The sequence below is a fragment of the Crocodylus porosus genome, unplaced genomic scaffold (genome assembly GCF_001723895.1).
Source record: "Crocodylus porosus isolate Cpor-Errol unplaced genomic scaffold, CroPor_comp1, whole genome shotgun sequence".
NCBI classification, from domain to species: Eukaryota; Metazoa; Chordata; order Crocodylia; family Crocodylidae; genus Crocodylus; species Crocodylus porosus.
The window spans coordinates 34,703,804-34,710,119 of NW_017728917.1; positions in this window are offsets into that span (position 1 = coordinate 34,703,804).

A 6,316-nucleotide genomic window follows, 5' to 3' on the forward strand; every position below is an offset into this window, starting at 1 on the left:
CTGCTTTGGATCACAAGTGAAATTGTCATTGATCTGTGCCAAGGCCAATGTACTGAACATATAGTATAAAGCCTAAGACACAAATCAGCTCTCAGACACTTGGAGGGTGATTTTCACTGACCATAACAAGTAGCTGCAGATTCCATCAGGGGATGACTCCAGTGAGTCCCACTGTGTTGACAAATCCAGGGACAACTCCAAGTGCAGTCTGAAAACACTGAAGATTCAGAGCTCTAACTAGGAGGATCAGAAAACCCTTGGCTTCTACCCTTGCCACATGCTAGGAGCAAATACAGGAGGAACAAGATGATCTGGGGAGTTCCTTCTGCTTGATAGTGCCAATCAATAGCCTTACCATACATCTGTATGTGAGAGCTATTGGCCAGCCTGGCCTATCCTAGCAGACCATCTCCTCAACCTCACAACAGATCAAACCATCAATAACATGGTTCTCATCCACGGTCCCCATGGTCCTTATCCACGTGGGAACGAATGATGTGGCCAGGGGCAACCCAGACCACATCATGAGAAACTACAAGGCTCTAGGGGCAAAGCTCAAGGAGATAGGGGAACAGGTGTTTTTTTCTTCTATCCTTCCAGTGAGCAGATGTGGATGGTGTCACAAGACATGCAAGGTCAACTGGTGGCTTTGGAGCTGGTGTTACTGGGCAGGCCTTGGGCTCCTGGACCATAACCCGCATTTCTGCACAGCAGACATGCTCAGGTGGGACAGGCTTCATCTCTCCCCAAAAGGTAAGCATGTTTTTTCTTCCGGGCTGGCTGATCTTGTACAGCGAGCTTTAAACTAGGTTCGCTGTGGGACAGGGATGCAGAGGAACCAAGGACGCTTCACCGTCAAGCCAGGTGACTTGCACAGGTAGTACTCAGGTAACTGACAGGGGCCAGGGCAGACTTAGGAACAAAGGGGTGGCACGGGCACCTACAGGAGGCCTCAAATGCCTCTACTCAAATGCTCAAAGTATGGGGAATAAGCAGGAGAAACTCACCTGTTGCTAGCTAGCAAAAATCCAGACCTAATGGGGCTCACAGAAACCTGGTGGGATTCTACCCATGACTGATGGATACATGGCAGCAGACTGATGGATACAGGCTGTATAGGCAAGACAGAGCAGGGAAAAGACAGGTGGGGGGGTAGTGCTATACGTCAAAGAGCAGTATGCATTGATGAGCAGAATGGGGTCAGAGGAGAGGCAAAATGAGGCGCTCTGGGTAAGAATGCAAGGGGCTCGTAGGGAAAGGGACTTGACACAGACCACCTCACCAGGGGGAGAAGCTGGACCTGGAATTCTCAGGTCAGCTCATGGAGGCTGTAAAGTCAAGGGAACTGGTTGTCATGAATGACTTAAACTACCCAGACATCTGCTGGGAGCAGCAGTCAGCCAGCTCCAAATGCTCATGTCGGTTCCTAGCTGGGATACAGGACCTCCACCTAAGCCAGGAGTTGCATAGCCCCACCAAGGGAAATGCCTGCTGGACTTAGTCTTTGACACAGGTGATGACCTGGTGAGGGGTCTGCGGGTACTCAACCACCTGGGTGACAGTGATCATCGCCTGCTGGAATTTACTATCCAGTGCAGGGTGGTGAAAGCAAGCAGCAAGGCAGAGGTCCTCAACTTCATGAGGGCCAACTTCTGTAAGCTAAGATTAGTAGGAGAGGCATTGGGGTCTCAGTGCTTCAATGAGATGGGAGTCCAAGACGAGTGGTTGTTCCTCAAGGAGATGCTCCTCCGAGCTCAAAGGGAGTCAGCCTCAATCTGCACCAAGGGAGGCAGGAGTGCTAAGAAGCCCCCATGGCTCAGCAAAGGCATCCAGGAATGCCTGAGGGCAAAAAAGGAGGCATACAAACAGTGGAAACAAGGGGCTATCACCAAGGAGGATTACACTGCCATTGTTCGGGACTGCAGGGAGGCTGTTAGGAAGGCCAAGGCAGAGATGGAGCTAGGGCTAGAGACCAGAATTAAGGATAATAAAAAGTCCTTTTTCAAATGCATAGGAAGTAAGAAGGCAGCACCGGGTAATGTGGGGCCCCTACAGGATAGGCTTGGCAATCTGGTGATTACGGCAAATGAAAAAGCTGACCTCTTTAATGAGTTCTTTGCCTCCATATTCCTGAACAGGGACCAGGACATCTCCCCCACTAGAACTGTGGATGAACCCAGGGGAGGCCCTGCCATGTCTAGGGTCAGGGATGACTTAGGGAATATTTGGAGGGGCTGGACATGTTTAAATCAGTAGGTCCAGATGCTCTTCATCCAAGGGTGCTGAGGGAATTGACAGGGGTCAGAGCAGGGCCCCTGGCACGGCTCAATGCGTGCTTGTGGAGCACAGACTAGGTACCAGAGGATTGGAAAAGGGCCAATATGGTCCCCATTTACAAGAAAGGGAGAAAGGAAGACCCCAGCAATTATAGGCCAGTCAGTCTTACCTCAGTTCTTGGGAAGACCTTTGAGAAAATTATCAAGGAGCACATCTGCAAGGGCCCAGCAGGGGAGGTAATGCTCAGGGGCAACCAGCATGGTTTCACTGAGGACAGATCCTGCCTGACTAACCTGGTTTCTTTTTATGATCAGGTCACAAAGTGAGGGTGTTGGGGTAGACGTCCTCTTCCTGGATTTTAAGAAGGCCTTTGACACTGTTTCCCATCACGTTCTCTTAAAATACTCGGTGACTGCGGCATTGTTGCCTACACAGTCATATGGGTGGCAAATTGGCTAGATGGCCACACCCAGAGAATGGTGGTGGATGGGTTGTTTTCAACCTGGAGGGATGTGAGCAGTGAAGTCCCCCAGGGCTTGGTTCTGGGGCCTGTACTGTTCAACATCTTTATCAGCGATCTGGATGTGGGTGTGGAAAGCATGCTGTCCAAATTCACTGATGACACCAAGTTGTGAGGCAAGGTGGGCACGCTGGAGGAGAGAGACAGAATCCAGCTAGATCTAGACAGGTTACAGAGGTGGGCAGATGAGAATAGGATGGAATTCAATGCAGACAAGTGCAAGGTGCTGCATCTAGGGAGAAGGAACCAGCAACACACCTATAGGCTGGGGAACATGCTTCTTGTCAACATGGTGGCAGAAAGGGATCTTGGAGTTATTGTTGACTCCAGGATGAACATGAGCTGCCAACGCAAGGAAGCAGTCAGTAAGGCTAACTGCACCTTGTCATGCATCCACAGATGCATCACAAGTAGGCCTAGGGAGGTGATCCTTCCCCTCTATGCAGCATTAGTCAGAGGAATGTAGCTAGCATTGAGAGGGTCCAGAGGAGTGCCATTCAAATGGTCAAGGGGCAGTGGAGAAAGCCCTACAAGGAGAGGGTGAAGGGCCCAAAACTATTCAGACTTCACAAGAGAAGGCTGAGAGGGGATCAGGTAGATGTTTACAAACTCACCGGGGGGACCAGTGAGAATTGGGTGAGGCTCTGTTCCCCTGGGCACCAGCCGGGGTTCCTAGGAATAAGGACCACAAATTGTTAGAGACAAGGTTCAGGCTGGACATCAGGAGATGTTTACAGTTTGGGCTGCCAGGCTCTGGAATGGGCTCCCAAGTGAGCTGTTACTCTTTTCTACCTTGGGGGTCTTCAGGCGGAGGCTGGACAGATATTTGGCTGGGGTGATATGACCCTGGCACCTGCTTCTGCCCAGGGCGGGGGGTCAGATCTGATGATCTGTTTAGGTCTCTTCCGCCCCTAAGCTCTGTAATACTACATTGTGCTAAGCCATTGTCCTCACAGACAACTCTCCCCTCCACATTCTTGCTAATTACTCTCCCATTCTTGCAGATGATTTGGCAGAAGTCACCTGTGACAAACCAGCCCTCTTCTTCCCCTCACTAGAAACAAAGCCAACCAGAGACACAAACAGGAAGGACAGCCATGCATCCTCATTGCAGGCTTCAGCACAGTAACAGTTCCAATGTGTTTTCATCCTAAACCCTCCTCTATACCCCTAGCCTCATAGAGCTGCTTGAGGATGACAGCCTCAGCATTGCACTTGAGGAGAACAAGACGACAGAGTAAATGGAAGAGGGCAGGAAGCAGGCCTATTTTGAATTATGCCAGGGAAGAAGTTCTGTTGCATGCCATTGTTGAGAGTAGCATGCCAGGTCTGGGTGGATGGATTACCATTCGTGGATCAGGGGTGGTCATATCCTCAGAGTTTGCAAGATGGGATGCTAAGCAGCCCATGTCATGGTCCCCTACACTGAGTCTTGGCATGTTCGCATTAGGCCATTTCTGAAGTAAATTAACACCCCCCCACAGGATCAAAGTACATAGTTGTGCTCACAGGGGGGCAACTGAGCTGACCTGGGGTAATTGGGAGGTAGAAATGGGGATCTTCTTCTCTGTAAAGTACTGTTACCTATTCCAAACTCTTTGTGAACCACAGTAGCAGTTGTCAGGTACTTACTTTTAGCACTTCATTGCTTCGTTCTTTTAAGGGCTTAACACTGATTAGACCCAACTCCCAAATCCTAGGCAGCAAAAGAACCCCCACAAATTGCATGGCCTCCATTGATTGCTGTGGAGAAAGGATGAAATGGACTGGAAAAAGGACAGTATAGTGCCCATCTTTAACCAAGGCAAAATGGTTGGTTCAGGGAATTATGCAGGTTAATTACAGTCTGACTTTGATATCTAGGAAGTTACTGGAGCAAATTATAAAGAAGTCAATCTGTAAACATCTTGAGGAGAAAAGGTTGACAACTGGCAGCCAGTATGCATTTAAGAATAAATCATGCCCTAACTTGATCTTCTTTGACAATGTAACTAGCTGGATAGATGATGGGAATTAAGCGTTCATAATATACTTAGACTCTAGTAAGGCTTCTAATAAAGTCCCACATTATATTTTCTTAAATAAACCAAAGAAATGTAGGCTGGATAAAATTACCATACAATAAACACATAACTGACTCAACCACAAGTAAAGGGTCATTATAATTAGATCCATAATGGCAGGAGGTTTCACGTTGGGTTCCACAGGAGTCTATCCTGGGTCTGGTGCTGTCCAATTATGTTTAATAATAATTTGGAGACCAAAATAGCTTCCTGACCAAGTTTGAAGATGACATAAAACTGGGAAGGATTGTAAACACATTGGAAGATAAAAGCAGAATTCAGAAGGATCTTGCTGGCCTGCAGAGTAGGCTAGGGACAATACAATGAAGTTCAGCAGGACAAACACATACAGAATAGGAGATAACTGGCTGAGGTACATTGCTGAGAAGGATCTGAAGGTTTTGGTAGATCATAGACATATCAGAAATATGAAGCAGCCGCAAAAACTGTTTGAGCTGCATCAACAGGAATACCAGGCTTAAGAAACAGGGGATGAGGTATAAGTATTAGGTATAAGGAGTGTGAGGTATAAGCCACAGGACCCTCTGCTTGGCACTGGTTAGGACTCACCTAGAGTACTGTGTGTAGTTCTAGGTTACACATGTTAAGAAGGACATGGAAAAGCTGGAGAGAGTCCAGGGGCATACCACAAAAATGATAAAAGGGGCTGGAAAGCAAGCTGTGTGAGGAAAAGTTTAAAGAACTAGGTACATTCAGCTTGGAGAAAAGGAGATTAAGGCATGAGGTGACAGCAGTTTTCAAATATTTGAAAAGCTGCCATAAAGAGGAGCTTGCTGCAGAGCTCAGGACAGGAAATACGAGCTTTCAACTGAAGCAAAAGTAGATTATATCTCCACAAAAGCTTCCTTACTGCTAACGATTAAAGCAGCGGAATAGACTGCCCAGGGAAACTCTGGAATCTCCTTCACTGGAAGTTGTCAAGAGGCAGCTGAGTAAATCAGAGATGCTTTAGGAGCAGCATTACTGCTTTCATAGATTTCCTAGACATTAGGGCTGGAAGGGACCTCGGGAGATCATCGAGTCCAGCCCCCCGCCTGAAAGGCAGGAAGTCAGCTGGGGTCATAGGATCCCAGAAAGATAAGCATCCAAGTTCATGCAAGGGGTTGGACCAGATGATCCTCAAGGTCCCTTCAAATCCTATGATTCTGTAATCTCTTTGAGCAGCGCTCCATATTTTTCCCACTGCTACCTATTGTTTGGGTCAGCCACATCAGCAAAGCCAACATTGCCAGTTTGCCTACCTGTGCTTTTGAAACTGCCAGTTGTGCCTCCCCAGGCCGTGTCAAAGTAATATATATTTTAAAATCTAAGATGACCCTGAATTTAAGACAACCCCAATAATTAGATTCTATATATGGAAAAAATTATAAATTTGTTATAATTTTCCAGGCATGGAATCTAAGTATTGGAGCACTGTCTTGAATTCATCACCCCC